The 17,543-nt window shown below is 40.4% G+C and overlaps 1 long non-coding RNA gene and 2 other non-coding genes across 4 annotated transcripts; 2 read left to right on the plus strand and 1 right to left on the minus strand.

Annotated features, from left to right (window-relative positions):
* Positions 1-534: 534 nt before the first annotated feature.
* LOC133537767 (uncharacterized) lies at positions 535-10,015 on the minus strand. Of its 2 annotated transcripts, XR_009802831.1 has the most exons (5): positions 9,737-10,015; positions 9,232-9,262; positions 1,476-1,684; positions 1,325-1,394; positions 535-1,187 (listed from the first exon to the last, which is right to left on the minus strand). It is a non-coding gene; the product is annotated as an uncharacterized LOC133537767 (long non-coding RNA). The 2 variants fall into 2 exon arrangements; XR_009802830.1 differs by having other exon boundaries at positions 535-1,394.
* Positions 9,051-9,124, plus strand: trnai-aau (transfer RNA isoleucine (anticodon AAU)). The gene has a single exon. It is a non-coding gene; the product is annotated as a tRNA-Ile (tRNA).
* Positions 10,016-16,973: 6,958 nt separating the features above from the next.
* trnai-aau (transfer RNA isoleucine (anticodon AAU)) lies at positions 16,974-17,047 on the plus strand. The gene has a single exon. It is a non-coding gene; the product is annotated as a tRNA-Ile (tRNA).
* The last annotated feature ends 496 nt before the right edge of the window (positions 17,048-17,543 follow it).

Consider the following 17,543-nt stretch of genomic DNA (forward strand, 5'->3'; position numbering starts at 1 on the left):
TGAGCTACATGTTAACATTATGCCAAGTTAGCAACACTAGCATAGCTATGTTAGCTACGTGCTAACATTACCTTTTAACATCATGCTAGATTAGCAATGCTATTATAACCTCTGACATTATAACATTGTGCTGGGTTTCCAGCTATATGCTACCATTACATGCTAACATTACATTTGAACATAATGCCAGGTTAGCAACACCCCCATAACCATGTAAGTTGCACGCTAACATTACATTTTCACTGAAGGAAACTCGATGATGACACTTACAAGTCTGACACTGACTGATGGATAGTTGCCAGAGTACCCCGCATCATTTCAAGGTGTGTAGTGAAGAAAGAAAACAAAAACCCAAGCTGAACAGATCATAGCTGAAGAACAGGCTGGATTTAGAGCAGGGCAGAGCACCACAGAACAGATTTTCAACTTGAGAATCATTTGTGAGAGATACCTGCAACATCAACAACAGCTTTACCATGTGTTCGTAGACTTCAAGAAAGTCTTTGACAAGGTATGGCATGCTGCACTGTGGGCAAGCATTAGGAAATATAACATCAGTCCTAACTTTGTCAGAGTCATTCAATATCTGTACAATAAAGCTACCAGCGCAGTTCTCTACAAGGGAGCTAGCTATCAGAGACTGGTTCAGGACAACAATTGGAGTGCGCCAAGGATGCTTTCTCTCTCAAATTCTCTTCAACATCTTTCGGGAGCGTATCATGACAGATGCTCTGGCAGATCATGAAGGAACTGTCAGCGTTGGAGGCAGACCAATCACCAACCTCTGTTTTGAAGATGAAATCGATGGGCTAGCTGGAGAAGAAAGAGAACTTGCCAGTCTAGTTGAAAGGCTTGTTACCAATTCCCAAGCCTATGGAATGGAAATCCATGCTGAAAAAAATCAAAACAATGACCAACAACAATAATAGCATCCACTCAGACATCAAAGTCAATGGTCAGGCACTGGACACGGTGTCGAGCTTCAAGTACCTCGGAACAATCGTGTCTGATGAAAGATCCAAATGGGAAGTCCTTACCAGAAGTGCTCAAACAACTGCTGCCCTGGAAAAACTCAAGCCCATGTGGAAAGACACAAACATCAGTCTGGCATCAAAGGTGAGATTACAGCGCTCACTTGTAATGTCGATCTTCCTTTACGCCTGTGAAACATGGACCATTACACAGAGCTGCAGAAGAGAATTCAGAGCATGGAGATGAGATGCTACAGAAGACTCATGGGTATCTCCTACACCCAACATGTCACAAACGAAGAAGTCCGGCTAAAGGTCAGCCAAGCCGTCGGCCCACATGATGACCTGCTCACCATGGTCATAAAGCGGGAACTGGTGTGGTATGGGCACATCACCAGATCCTCAGGACTTGCAAAAACCATCCTGCAAGGCGCCATACAAGGTGGCAGGAGATGAGGGAGACAACAGACAAGATGGAAAGATAACATCAGAGAATGGACTCACTTGAAACTCACTGAGGCAATGAGAGCTGCTGAGGACAGAGAAGGATGGAGAGGGCTGGTCAACAGACCGTCTGTGGTGCCAGAGCAACCCTCCAGGGTTATGAGATAGGTTAGGTTTGGGTTAGGGTTAATGAAGCTTGTTGTTTCCTTCTTCTTCCACGTCTTCCATTTAGTTAGGAGCAGGTCAGGGATGCTGTAGTTGTTTTAATACTGAAATGAGATTTTCTTATTTAAACAGGGATAGCAGGTCCATTTTATGTATCATACTTGATCATTACGCGATATTGCCATATTTTTGCTGAAAAGATTTAGTTGAGAACATCGACGATAAAGTTTGCAACTTTTGGTCGCTAACAGAAAATCTCTGCCTTTACCGGAAGTCCCAGACGATGACTAGAAAAAAAAAAAAAACAATAAAAAAAAAACGCGATTGCATTGGGACAGATTTAGATGTTTTTAGACACATTTACTAGGATAATTCTGGGAAATCCCTTATCTTTCTATTGTGTTGCTAGAGTTTTAGTGAGTTAAATAGTACCTGATAGTCGGAGTTGTACGTCCACGGGTGTGATGACGCGCAGTGTCTCAGGGAAGTCGGCGGCAGCTTTATGGACGGCGCAAGCTCAGCTGATCTCTGGTAAGAAGCGACTTTTTACCACAATTTTCTCACCGAAACCTGCTGGTTGACATTCGGTCGGGATCCATGTTCGCTTGACCGCTCTGATTCATAGTAAAGTTTCACCTCCGGGAATTTTAAACAAGGGATCACTGTGTGTTTGTGTGGCTAAAGGCTAAAGCTTCCCAACTCTATCGTTCTATTTTGACTTCTCCAATATTAATTGAACAAATTGCAAAAGATTCAGCAACACAGATCTCCAAAATACTGTGTAATTATGCCGTTAAAGCAAACGACTTTTAGCTGTGTGTGTGCGCAGCACTCATATTTCATAACAGCCCATGACGTCAAGCATACACGTCATCATTCCACGACGTTTTCAAGAAGAAACTCCCGGGAAATTTAAAATTGCAATTTAGTTAACTAAAAAGGCCGTATTGGCATGTGTTGCATTGTTAATATTTCATCATTGATATATAAACTATCAGACTGCGTGGTGGGTAGTAGTGGGTTTCAGTAGGCCTTTAAGATGTGTAGAGAAGCCTGGAACGTCATCAACACAGTACGTTTTTTTTTTTGTTATCACTTCGATCAACAACAAACAAAACAAAACAAACCTTCTTCCTCTCAAACTTCATCATCATCACCAGCTGACATCCATGTTGACACGCTAACTTTCACACTAACAACACGCCTTTGGCAGCACTGGCCTACTTTGTGTGTGTGTGTGTGAGCACCCTAAGGTCATGTGACCCCATTGTTTGCATTGGAGTGTGTAGACGTAGCTTGTGTGTCTTTGTGCGCTGTCCAAACACACGCATGTCACACGGCCGCATGGTCATGACAAGCTGATGTGTGTTTGCCACCATATTGGGGGGTCTGGGGAGTGGGGCATCCATGCATCCATTTCCTACCGCTTGTCCCGTTCGGGGTCGCAGTAGCCTATCTCAGGTGCATTCGGGCGGAAGGCGGTGTACACCCTGGACAAGTCGCTTCCTCATCACAGGGCCAACACAGATAGACAGACAACATTCACACACTAGGGCCAATTAAGTGTTGCCAATCAACCTATCCCCAGGTGCATGTCTTTGGAAGTGGGAGGAAGCCGGAGTACCCGGAGGGAACCCACGTAGTCACGGGGAGAACATGCAAACTCCACACAGAAAGATCCCGAGATTGAACCAAGCACAACTCAGGACTTTCGTATTGTGAGGCACATGCACTAACCCCTCTTCCACCCCTCTTCATTTATTTTAGTAAACAAGTAATCTATCATTTCATTTGTTCGATTAATCGATTCATGCTGGGTTAGCCACATTAAAATAACCATGTAAGCTACATGCTAACATTAGATTTTGAGATAATGCTAGCTAGCAACACTAGCATAACTTTGTGAGCTACATGCTAACATTATATTTTAACATCATGCTGGCTAGCAACACTCGCATAACTTTGTTAGCTACATGCTAACATTACATATTAACATAATGCTAGGTTAGCAAGACTAATGTAGCTATGTGAGCTACATGCTAACATAAAACTTCAACATCATGCTAGGTTAGCAACACTAGCATGGATATGTGAGCGACATTCTAACAATAGACTTCAACATCATGCTAGGTTAGCAACACTAGCATAGATATGTGAGCGACATTCTAGCATTAGACTTCAACATATGCTAGGTTAGCAACACTAGCGTAGGTATTTGAGCTACACGCCAACACAACACTTTAATATCATGCTAGGTTAGCAACAGTAGCATAACTATGTGAGCCACATGCTTACTTTACACTATAACATCATGCTAGGTTAGCAACATTAATGTAGCTATGTGAGCTACATGCTAATATTACATGTTGAAATCCAATTTGTTAGCAACATTAGCATAACTGTCTGAACTACATGCTAACATAACATTTCAACATCGAGCAAAGTTAGCAACAGTAGCATACCTATGTGAACTACATGCTGACATTACATTTGAAAGTCACGCTAGGTTAGCAACACACTAGCCTAGCTATGTAGAATAGAATAGAATAGAAAGTACTTTATTGATCCCTGGGGGAAATTCAGCACCACGATTTGCTCACAATAAACAGTTATTTTTTACATGTGAATATAAATGCAGTCTATTATTCACTTGTGAATAATATAAAAACAATCTATTATACATTTAGGTACAGTCAAGAAGGAACATGCATTGGTATGAAGGACTTCCTGTGTCGTTCCGTGTTGCCAGTTAGAACAATGTTGGGCATCGGCTTCACAGGTCTCTGGGTCCAGACCACAGTTCTTGAGACTGGCCTTTAGGTTGTCCTTAGAGCGTTTCAAATATACGCTGCATGAGCGAATTCCATGGTGCAGTTCACCGTACAGGAGCCTTTTTGGTAGGCGTTTGTCTGACATGCAGCAGACATGGTCAGCCCAACTCAGGTGTGAGCGCTTGAAGATGCCATTGATGCTCTCCATCTCAGCCCGGTGGAGGACCTCAGTGTCTGGGATCTTGTCCTGCAACCAATGTTGAGCAACCTCCTGAGGGATCTAATGTGGAAGGCATTAAGCTGTTTAGCATGCCGGCTGTATACAGTCCAGGTCTCATAGGCATACAGCAGGGAGGGTAGGACAACAGTACGGTAGACCTTAAGTTTGTTCCGAAGGCCAAGCCCTCTGCACTCCCAGACAGAACTGCGGAGACGGCTGAATGCAGCACTTCCATGCGCTATCCTATGCATGACCTCCTCGTCGAGGTTGTCCACGCATGACAAGGTGCTACCCGGGTAGACAAACTTTTCAGCAGCTCTGAGGTCTTCACCATTGACTATGGGCTCAGTGTATGGGTCTCCAGGAGCAGGTTGATGCATCACCTCTGTTTTCTTTGTACTGATGGTGAGTCCAAAGTCTGAGCCTACTGTGGCAAAGTTGTTCATGCTCAGTTGCATTTCCAGCTCTTTGGAAGCATTCAGGGCACAGTCGTCCGCAAAGAGAAAGTTGTGAACCTTGGTGGTCTGTACTTTCGTCTTTGCCTGCAGTCTTCGCAGATTGAAAAGCTTGCCATCAGTGCGGTAGCGCAGGTCTATCCCCATGTCCCCAGACCGGAAAGCATCTGTCAGCATGGCTGAGAACATCATGCTGAACAGAGTGGGTGCCAGAACACAGCCTTGTTTGACACCGTTTTCCACATAGAAAAGCTCGGATGATGCGCCGTTGTCCTGGACTTGTGCCTGCATTCCATCATGAAATTCACAGACCATGTTGATGAAGATGTTAGAGCAGCCAAACTTGGCTATGATCTTCCAGAGGCCCTCTCGGCTGACAGTATCTAAGGCCTTCGTCAAATCTACAAAAGGTGGAGTATAGACTGACGTTCTGTTTTCGGCACTTCTCTGGGAGTTGGCGAGCGGCAGAGATCATGTCGACTGTACCATGACCTTGCCTGAATCCGCATTGGGTCTCTGGTAGGAGGTCTTCGTGTTCGAGATGTTCCATCAGGCGGTTCAGCAGAATTCTGGCCAGGATCTTTCCTGCTACAGACAGCAGAGCAATGTCGTGGTGGTTGTTGCAGTTCTGCCTGTTGCCCTTGGGTTTGTATAGGTGGACCATGGAGGCATCTTTGAACTTCTGTGGCAGCTTCCCTTGGTTCCGCATGGTGCAGAATAGGTCTATCAGTTGTTTAGTCAGCGATGGTCCACCAGCTGTGTAGATTTCTGCCAGAATTGCATCAGCAGCAGGTGCTTTGCTATTTAGAAGTCCTCTGATGGCTTTGATGACCTCAGCTTCCGTTGGTGGTTCGTCAAGGGAGGTGTTGACTGAGATTTGAGGGAGGCGTGAAATGGCTTCGTCATTGATGGTAGAGGGGCGGTTGAAAACACAGTGGAAGTGCTCAGCCCAGCACTTAAAGGGGAACATTATCACAATTTCAGAAGGGTTAAAACCAATAACCAGTTCCCAGTGGCTTATTTTATTTTTGGAAGTTTTTTTCAAAATTTTACCCATCATGGAATATCCCGAAAAAAGGCTTTAAAGTGCCTGATTTTCGCTATCTGTAAATCCAGACGTCCATTTTCCTGTGACGTCACTGCGTGACGCCAATACAAACATACATGGCAGATAGAACAGAAAGATATAGCGACATTAGCTTGGATTCAGATTTCAGCGGTTTAAGCGATTCAACAGATTACGCATGTATTGAAACAAATGGTTGGAGTGTGGAGGCAGATATCGAAAACGAAATTGAAGAAGAAACTGAAGCTATTGAGCCATATCACGACGGACAAATGCAACGCGGACGAATTCAGCGATCGCCTTGTAACCAACAATTGCATCTTTTGACCACTGGAGCAACTTAAATCCGTCGATTGATAAGTGTTTGTTTGGCATTAAATGTGGGTGGAGGGAAAGGCTGGATGCAAATATAGCTAAAAATGTACATACAGCTAGCCTAAATAGCATGTTAGCATCGATTTGCTGGCAGTCATGCCGTGACCAAATATGTCTGGTTAGCACGTAAGTCAATAACATCAACAAAACTCACCTTTGTGATTTCGTTGACTTTATCGTTGGAAATGCATCTGCTTTGAGTGTCGCAGGATACATTAGGGGCGGCATGGCGTAGTGGGTAGAGCGGGCGTGCCAGAAACCTGAGGGTTGCAGGTTCGCTTCCCACCTATTGACATCCAAAAAAGTGCTGCCGTTGTGTCCTTGGGCAGGACACTTCACCCTTGCCCCCGGTGCCGCTCACACTGGTGAATGAATGATGAATGAATGATAGGTGGTAATCGGAGGGGCCGTAGGTGCAAACTGGCAGCCACGCTTCCGTCAGTCTACCCGAGGGCAGCTGTGGCTACAGATGAAGCTTACCACCACCAGGTGTGAATGAATAATGGGTTCCCACTTCAAGGTGAGCACTTTGAGTATCTAACAATAGAAAAGCGCGATATATATCTAATCCATTATTATTATTATTATATCCACGCATTATTGCCATCTCTGTGCCTCTGTCGTAGCATAGCTGTCGTCGGTAAAATGTGCAGAACAAACGAGGGACTTTCGCATCTTTTGACACTGGTTCAACTTGAATCCGTCGATTGGTATGTGTTTGTTTGGCATTAAATGTGGGTGGAGGGAAAGGCTGGATGCAAATATTGCTACAAATGTACATACAGCTAGCCTAAATAGCATGTTAGCATCGATTAACATGCCATGCTAATCGATGCACACTCCACGTAATTCAACTTAAATCCGTCCCTGATTGTGTTGTTACACCCTCCGACAACACACCGACGAGGCATGATGTTTCCAAGGTACGGAAAACAGTCGTAAAAACGGAAAATAACAGAGCTGATTTGACTTGTGTGTGTAATGTATTTGAGAAAATGGCGGATTACTTCCTGTTGTGACGTCACGGGTGAAAGGTCATCGCTCCGACAGCGAACAATTGAAAGGCATCAAGGTATATATTGACGCTTACATATGTCTGGTGATAATGTTCCCCTTTAAGGATCTTCTCTCTGTCTGTGACCAGTGTGCTGCCATCAGCACTGATGGCGCTATGTAACGAAATCCATGATTACAAGGTTAAAATGTACAAAATTAGCTCAACTACTAGTATAAAACATGAGCATAGTAATGTTAGCATGTTAACATGTGAACAGCTTGCATTCTTTTAGATTGTGCTAAGTAATAAAATGCATGATTATAAAGTTAAAAAAGTACATTTGCTAAATGCATAAAACAATAGCATAGTAATTAGGGGTGTGGGGAAAAATCGATTTGAATTGCGATTCTCACGTTGCGCGATTCAGAATCGATTCTCTTTTTTTTTTATCGATTTTTTTTTAGCAATCCAACAAAACAATACACAGCAATACCATAACAATGCAATCCAAATCCAAATCCAAACCTGAGCCATCAACACTCAGAACTGAAATAAACAGAGCAATTGAGAGGAGACACAAACACGACACAGAACAAACCAAACGTAGTGAATCAAAAATCAATATTATAAACAACAGAATCAATATTAGTTATAATTTCAGCATAGCAGTGATTAAAAATCCCTCATTGACATTATCATTAGACATTTATAAAAAAAAAAAAAAAGAACAATAGTGTCACAGTGGCTTACACTTGCATCGCATCTCATAAGCTTGACAACACACTGTGTCCAATGTTTGCACAAAGATAAAATAAGTCCTATTTTTGGTTCGTTTAATAGTTAAAACAAATTTACATTATTGCAATCAGTTGATAAAACATTGTCCTTTACAATTATAAAAGCTTTTTACAAAAATCTACTACTCTGCTTGCATGTCAGCAGACTGGGGTAGATCCCGCTGAAATCCTATGTATTGAATGAATAATTTTTACTGCATACCTTTTGTAAGTGTCGGAGTGAGAAGAGGTTTTAAAATAATTAGCACATGCTACTTTTACCGTATGCCTTTGGTGAGAGAATCACGTTGAAATGAAAAAATCGATTTATAATTGAATCGCGACCCCAAGAATTGAAATTGAATCCAATCGTGGGACACCCAAAGATTCGCAGCCCTTATAGTAATGTTAGCATATGAATGTTAGCATGTCAACATGCAGACAGGTAGCATCCTTCAAAGATGGTGCCAAGTATGAAAATGTACGAAATTAGCCTCAATGCTAGCATATTTTTTATTTTCCCTAAAGGGACTCTCCTGAAGGAATCAATAAAGTGCTATCTATATAACACACGCTAACAGGTAAACAGTTACTGGAACTACTTTTCAAAATAAAACACAAACTCCTATTGACTGTCATGACAAAGCACAGAGATGGCCTGAAAAAAACATCTTTAAATATTGAATATTTCAAATTGTCTCAGAATCTTCCGCAAATCGGACGTGAAGCCATTTATCAATCCTCGTCTTTCAGTGGGAGGAGAGGGGTGACGTCACAGACATAAAAGTATTGACGCGGCTCTACGACTCAGGCCGGTTAGCTCAGTTGGTTAGAGCGTGGTGCTAATAACGCCAAGGTCGCGGGTTCGATCCCCGTACGGGCCACTCTTTCTTTTTTGTCGCTTTCTATTACAAACGCTATTAGAGTAAATGACATAACAGCTAATTTTTACTAAACTAAAAAAAAAACAACCAAATTTAACACGACTTACCCCTCTAGTCCAGTAGGTGGCAGGATGGCATCTGTTAAATCCAGTGAACAATACCGGTTATTAGAACTTGAACGTGCCGAACTCGTGTCATAATTATCATACTTCTTGTCATCGTTGAGTTACACAGCATGTAAACACAACACACGTCGGAATAGATACTTTATTCGTCTAATAAAAAAAACAAACACTACAATATTCAAAAATTATGTATAAAACACTGAACATTTGATTGAATGTAAAAAAAAATCCCCAAAATATAAAAAATATTATTATATGCGCATAGATAAATGACACAAACACATGTAAGTTTAATAGCGATTGTGCGTATAATTATGCCATGTCGTAATGCTAGTGTAGTTGAAAAGACAAGGTAATGGCGCCCTTTTGTGGATGAAAACAATCATTGCCGCCTCAAATTGGACCTGTTCTATTGACATTATTTTAACGTTGTACACATGTTCGTACAAACATTGCTATGACAACAAACTTATGAATAATAACTTACCATTAGAGCTTGGTTTCAATGTCTTTCTGTCTTGTCCTCCCCTTCAATGGTCGAAAAAATATTGAAAATCTTTCATTTGTTCAATTATTAGCTTTCATTAATTATCTAATTCTAGCAGGTGTGCTGCTCACTTTTGGCTAAACAATCTGTATTTGTAGGACTAGCAATGCTTTAAAAATGACAGCATGATAAGATAAATAAGTCCACTACCTTATATTTTAATGAACATTTGAGAGTTGATAAATGTTATTTTGCTTTCCTACCAGCGATGCAAAATTGTCGTCTTTTTCCGGTCAAATAAGAGCGCTAACATTGATTGACACGCGGTTTAACCAATCAGATTATGATACATTTGACACAGAAGCCTCATTGGTGGACAGGGAGAGAAAGCGTTGACCTTGTCTTACAGCGTTGCCAGATGTAGAATAAGGGTGAGCGGAAAAGTTGGCGGAACTACCAAACATTTGGAGTGAATTTGGCGGCGGCGAGAGTATCTAAATCTGTTTTGGCGGTTGAGCATAAGCTGTTTTGTGACTGGATCGAGATGGAAGGGGATAGTGACGGGATGTATGAGGATAGTATGGAAATGGATAGGACTAGAGTGGAGAGAGGAAAGAAGGGGAGAGGAGGGAGTGAAGGAAAGGCGAGTACTAAAAGAGTGCATGAAGACGATGAAGAGGTTGATAAGAGGAAAAGGGTTATGATGGATGAATATAAGATAATTTATACATTTAAATCAAACCAAGATATGAATGACATTAGTTTGATGACTCTGGTTAAGGGATTAAAGAAGGACATTGGAGAGGTGGAGATAGCGAAGGTGCTCAGGGACGGACGGCTGTTGATTAAATGCAAAAATGGAGAGCAAAAGAACAAAGCAATGCGATTGCAAAAACTGTGCAACAAAATAATAAAGGAAAAAATCGAAGTGGGAGAACGGAAGGGGGCAAGAGGAGTCGTGACAGGAATCCCAAGAGGAGAAAATTTAGATGATCTGAAAAGAGAAATAAAAGGAGGAACTGTCACTACGATGAAAAGATTGATGGCATTTAGGAACGGTGAAAAGACTGAGAGCGAATCCGTGCTAGTGCAATTTGCAGAGGAGGTCCTACCAGAGAGAATCATGATTGGGTATCTAAGCTTCTATGTTAGAGCTTACGTGCCACCCCCAGTACGTTGTTTCAAGTGCCAACGCTATGGGCACATAGCTAGTGTGTGTCATGCTAAAATGAGATGTGGAAGGTGTGGAGGGGAGCATGAATATGGACAATGTGGAGAAAATGAACAGGTCAAGTGTTGTAATTGTGGCGGGAATCACACAGCAGCGTATGGGGGCTGCATCATAAGAAAACAGGCAACAGAAGTACAGCAAATTAGAGTTGAACGAAATATTACTTATGCAGAGGCAGTTAAAATAAGAAATCAAGAAAGTGCAGAACAGGACAGAAGTGAAAATAGTTCAAGAAATAAAAAACAAGAGGCAGCAAATACAGGAATTTCCATGGATAAACTAGTTGTATTCCTGGCTTATGTAATAAATTGTACAGAACAGGCTAGAAACAAGACTGAGAAAATCAAAATAATTGTCAAAGCAGCAGCAAAGTTTTTAAATTTAAAAGAATTATCCTGGGAACAGGTGCAAGGTGAGCTACAGAGAGTAGACGAGACCGAGTCATGTTACCACAATCCAACGCCATGTTAATTGTTCAGTGGAATGCCAGAAGTCTGATAGCAAACGGACAGGAATTAAAGGGATATATTAATAATATGAAAAATAAACCACATATAATATGTATTCAAGAAACATGGCTGAAGCCAAAATTAAACTTTATAATAAAAGGATATATAACGATACGTAAAGATAGGAATGATGGGCAAGGAGGAGGATGTGCCATATTTATTAAGGAAGATATGCATTATTCAATATTAAAAGTAAAACAAGAACTAGAGATAGTAGGAGTAGAAGTATGGAATAATAAAGAAAGATACAAAGTACTAAACTTCTATAATCCATGCAAGAAATTAGAAATTCACCAACTAGAAACAATAATGGAGCACTGGAGTGGCAATATTATTTGGTGTGGTGACTTTAATGCACATAGCACAATGTGGGGTGAAAGGGATGACTGGAATGGGGATACATTGGAAGCACTTTTGGAGGAAAAAGAACTGGTGTGTGTGAATGATGGGTCGGGAACAAGGTTAGATGTCGTCACGGGTAAAGAAACAGCAATAGATTTAACACTAGTGTCACAAGGGTTAGCAGGAAAGGTGGAGTGGGAAGTAAATAAATACAGCACAATGGGAAGTGATCACTATCCAATCGTCATTCACATAAACATAAATCATAGGACAGAAAGCACTAGGATAGAAGGAAGATGGAAGTATAATCATGGTGACTGGGAGAAATTTAGGGAAATTACCGACATAACTTTAAAGGAAGTAGATATAAATCAAGATATTGAACAATTAAATACAGATATTACAAAGTGCATAATAGAAGCAGCCGAACAGAGCATACCAAGGAATAGTATAGGGAGAAGAAGGAAGATAGTGCCGTGGTGGACACAAGAGTGCACAGATGCAATACAAGAACGGAATAGAGCATTTAGAATATTGAGAAGAACACATAATTTCCAAGACATGATCCAGTATAAAAGGCATCAAGCTAGAGTAAGGTATGTTATTAAAAAAACAAGAAAACACCATTGGAGAACTTTTTGTGAAACACTAAATAGAACTACTCCTTTAAGCCAGGTGTGGGGAATGATCAAGAGAATGTCAGGGCTCAGAAAAGAACATAAAAATCATGTGATGAAAGATGGAATGCGGAGTGTGGTAGGAAATAAAGAAAAAGCAGAACTTTTAGCAAAAACCTTTGTTAAAGTGCACAGTAATGATAATTTGAAAAATGTAGAAAAACAAAAGAGAGAAGAAACAATTAGTGTAAATATTGAGGAAATGAAGGAAGACAACGATAATAGTTTTATCAACACTGTGGATATGACATTTTCTTTGGATGAAATGGTTCGAATTTTAAAAAAAGTTAAAAATACGACGGCAGGGAAAGACCTGGTGAGTTATCAAATGATCAAAAATTTAGGTAGCATCGGCAAAGAAGTGGTCTTGAAATTATATAATAGGGTATATGAAGAAGGAAAATTACCAGATGAGTGGAAAACAGCTGTAATAATTCCAATATGCAAGCCAGGGAAAGATCCGGAAGAGGCAGGAAATTATAGGCCGATTGCATTGACCTCAAATTTGGGCAAAGTAATGGAAAAAATGATTAATGAAAGATTAATATATTATTTAGAGTCAAAAGAAATTATAAAAAACTACCAAAGTGGTTTTCGCAAAGCAAGAAGCACAAATGACCCAGCAGTGCAGCTGGAAGAGGAAATTAGAAAGGGACAAATAAATAAAGAAAGTATAATTGCGGTATTTTTTGACATAGAGAAAGCGTATGATATGTTGTGGAAACAGGGGTTGCTGATGAAACTAAATAGGATTGGGATTAGAGGAAGAATGTACAGATGGATAAAAGACTTTTTAACAAGTAGAACATTATTAGTAAAGATAGAAAATGAATATAGTAGAGAATACAAAGTGGAAAATGGGACCCCACAAGGGAGTATAATAAGTCCAGTACTATTTTCCATCATGATAAATGAAGTTTTTAGTGAAGTGGAAGGGTTAGTGGAGGTGGCATTGTTTGCTGATGATGGAGTGATGTGGAAGAGAGGTAGAAATACAAATTATATAGAAAAGAAGATTCAAAAAGCGGTAAATAATGTTCAAGACTGGGGGACGGCTTGGGGTTTAAGATTCTCTGTTGGAAAGACAAAAGTCATACATTTTACGAAGAGGAAAATACAAAACAAGCTCCAAATAAAACTCTATGGAGAAAACATAGAAGAGGTACAAGTTTTTAAATATTTAGGAATATGGTTTGATAAAAATATTAACTGGTCAACCCACATCAGCAAGATAATGGAGAAAAGTAAAAAGGTGTTAAATATAATGAGGGCTTTGAGGGGTAAAGATTGGGGGGCTGATAGGTTAACATTGAAAACAATATATATCACTTTAATTCGGTCTGTTATCGACTACGGATGCATTATTTATCGATCTGCTTCTAAAACTCTACTTGAGAAAATAGACCGGATCCAGTCGCAGGCGTTAAGATTATGTTGTGGAGCTACTAAATCTACTCCAGTGGCAGCATTACAAGTAGAAATGAATGAAAAACCTTTGGACATGAGGAGAGATCAACTCTCAGCAGTTTATTGGGCAAACTTAAAAGGATCCAAGCAAGGACATCCAACCCGTCAAGTGCTAATAAATTGCCAAGAAAAAGGGAAGAAAAAAATGAATAGTTTTGGGTGGATAATAGGAGATATATGTAAAAAAACACAAATTGACAATATTAAAGTGAGCCCTACAGTACCAATTCCTGCAATACCACCGTGGATGTATGAAAACCCAAAGGTAGACATGCAGTTACTGAAGAATAGACATTTAAATAGTTACCAAATAGAACAACGGATTGAGGAAATGTTTTTTGATAATATTATGATATACACAGATGCATCAAAAACTATAAATAGTAAAGTAGGAGCTGCTGCAGTTATCCCACAGAGAAATATAGTGTTGAATAAAAGAATTAGTGATAAACTATCTGTTTTTACGGGGGAATTGGTAGCAATTTATATGGCAGTTAACTGGATAGAGGAAAACAAAGCTAGGAAAGTAGTCGTGTGCTCGGACTCCAGCAGTGCATTGACGAGCATAAAAAACATAACATCAGAAACAAGACTAGATATAGTTTATGAAATAGTTCAGGCAATCTACAGAATAAATAAAGCGGGAGGTGTGGTAACATTTCTCTGGGTTCCTGCTCATGTAGGAGTTGAGGGAAATGAGTTAGCTGATAGATACGCAAAACAAGCAACCACTAAAACAGAAGTAAACATGGAGATTAAGCACAGTAAAGAAGAAGTGAAGAGCATAATTAAGATAGAACACAATAAAAAGTGGCAGGATAATTGGAATAAGGAAACAAAAGGTAGAGAGTTTTACAAAGTCCAGAGGAAAGTAGGTGTAATGAGAGGAGGGGGTAGAAATAGGAAGGAAGAAGACATTATGACTAGAATGAGATTAGGGCATACATATCTAAATAGTTCACTAAAATTGATAGGCAAACATACTACAGGGCTGTGTGATTTTTGCCACCAGATAGAAAATGTTGACCATGTCTTAATACAATGTAGGAAATATAATAGAGAAAGAGAAATACTGGAAAATAAGTTAGCAAAAGAAAATATTAGGTTAGAAGTGGGAGATATATTAGGATTGCATTCAGAAAACATAGGATATAAAGCAATATACACATATTTAAAAAACACTGGGTTAAGTAAAAGAATATAGAGTAGGGATCCACCTCGGTCCACACTCCATTACAGTAGGTGGCGGTAATGCACACCAGAAGGTTGCTTGCCAACCGCCATAAAAACAAAAGAAGAAGAAGAAGAAGATGTAGAATAAGTATGGTATTTTTTCGATAAGTTCACCCTCTATACCAGGGGCCGGCAACCCAAAATGGTGAAAGAGCCATATTGGACCAAAAATACAAAAACAAATCTGTCTGGAGCCGCAAAAAATTAACAGCCATATTACATGCAGATAATGTCCTGAGATATAAATTGAATAAAGAGGACTTAAAAGAAAATAAATGAGCTCAAATGAGGCATACTGATGCAATGTGTAGATATAGCTAGCCTAAATAGCATGTTAGCATTGATTAGCTTGCAGTCATGCAGGGACTAAATATGTCTGATTAGCACTCCACACAAGTCAATAACATCAACAAAACTCAATGCACAACGTTAAAAGTTTGGTGGACAAAATAAGACAGAAAAAGAAGTGGCATAAAGCACATCTTAGAAAGTGGGAGAAAGTTGTACATGTAAACAAACCACGGTGTGTTCAAGGACCGCCAAAATTAGTAGGACAAAACGCCGTTCGCCAAATACTCGAATCAGTGAAGCATGTTTAATGTAAACAGTGTGCTTTATAACAATTAGGGAGGTTTGTGTCATGTTTGTCCTCCTGCCGAAACCATATTAAAACAAAAAATATATATTTTTTTTTCCTACATTTTTTTCCATTTTTCATACATTTTTGAAAAAGCTCCAGAGAACCACTAGGCCGGAGCTAAAGAGCATGCGGGTTGCCGACACCTGCTCTATACCATCCATCCATCCATCCATCCATCCATTTTCCTACCGCTTATTCCCTTTTGGGGTCACGGGGGGCGCTGGTGCCTATCTCAGCTACAATCGGTCGGAAGGCAGGGTAAACCCTGGACAAGTCGCCACCTCATCGCAGGGCCAACACAGATAGACAGACAACATTCACACTCACATTCACACACTAGGGCCAATTTAGTGTTGCCAATCAACCTATCCCCAGGTGCATGTGTTTGGAAGTAGGAGGAAGCCGGAGTACCCGGAGGGAACCCACGCATTCACGGGGAGAACATGCAAACTCCACACAGAAAGATCCCCAGCCTGGGATTGAACCCAGTACTACTCAAGACCTTGGTACTGTGAGGCAGACACACTAACCCCTCTAGCACCGTGCTGCCCTATGGTCAATATATTAATTGAATATTAATGTAATCTTTAGAGTCACACATTGGTGAAAATACGTTGTACAAATTAAGAAATTATAATGAAAATATGCTCAAATTGAATGAATAAAAACCACAACAAAAAGCAGATTACTATCAATCAACAAAAAAAGCAACAACAATTTGGCGCCGGGGGGGTTGGAGTGGCTCCGCTTCGCTAAAGGCCGTCCCTTGGCGAGAGATTTAGATTTAAAGGCCGTCCCTTGGCGAGAGATTTAGATTTAAAGGCCGTCCCTTGGCGAGAGATTACTTTCCGACGTCGTGACTCTTTCCACCATCCACTTTGCGTACACGACAGACAGTGATGACAAACAATAATGTCGCATGTCAACAAGCATACAGCTTGCATACTTTTAAGATAATGCTGAATAATAAAATGCATGATCAGGTGAACAGCGACTGAATCTACTTTCAAAATAAGTCACAAGAGAAGCGGTAGTAATGGATGGATGTAAGCTCCTTTTAATTGTCATGACAAAGCACGGAGGTGGTCTGAGGGGTGACGTCACAAAGATGAAACTATACACTGATGATGTAGACTCAGGCCGGTTAGCTCAGTTGGTTAGAGCGTGGTGCTAATAACGCCAAGGTCGCGGGTTCGATCCCCGTACGGGCCACACGTTTTTTGTCGCTTTTTATTACAAATGCTATTAGAGTAAATGACATCACAGCTATTTTTTACAAAACTAAAGAAAAAAACAACCAAATTTAACACGAGTTACCTCTCCAGTCCAGTAGGTGGCAGGATGACATCTGTTACATCTAGTGAACAATACCGGTTATTAGAACTTGACCGTGCCGAACTCGTGCCATATCTATCATATTTCTTGTCATCGTTGAGTTACACAGCATGTAAACACAACACACGTCGCAATAGATACTTTATTCCTCTAATAGAGGGGTCACCAACCTTTTTGAAACCAAGAGCTACTTCTTGGGTACTGATTAATGCGAAGGGCTACCAGTTTGATACACACTTAAATAAATTTCCAAAAATAGCCAATTTGCTTAATTCACCTTTAATAAATAAATCTATACATGTATAAAAATGGGTATTTCTGTCTGTCATTCTGTCGTACATTTTTTTTCCTTTTACAGAATGTTTTTTGTAGA

This window comes from Nerophis ophidion, linkage group LG19 (assembly GCF_033978795.1).
Source record: "Nerophis ophidion isolate RoL-2023_Sa linkage group LG19, RoL_Noph_v1.0, whole genome shotgun sequence".
Classification (NCBI taxonomy): Eukaryota; Metazoa; Chordata; class Actinopteri; order Syngnathiformes; family Syngnathidae; genus Nerophis; species Nerophis ophidion.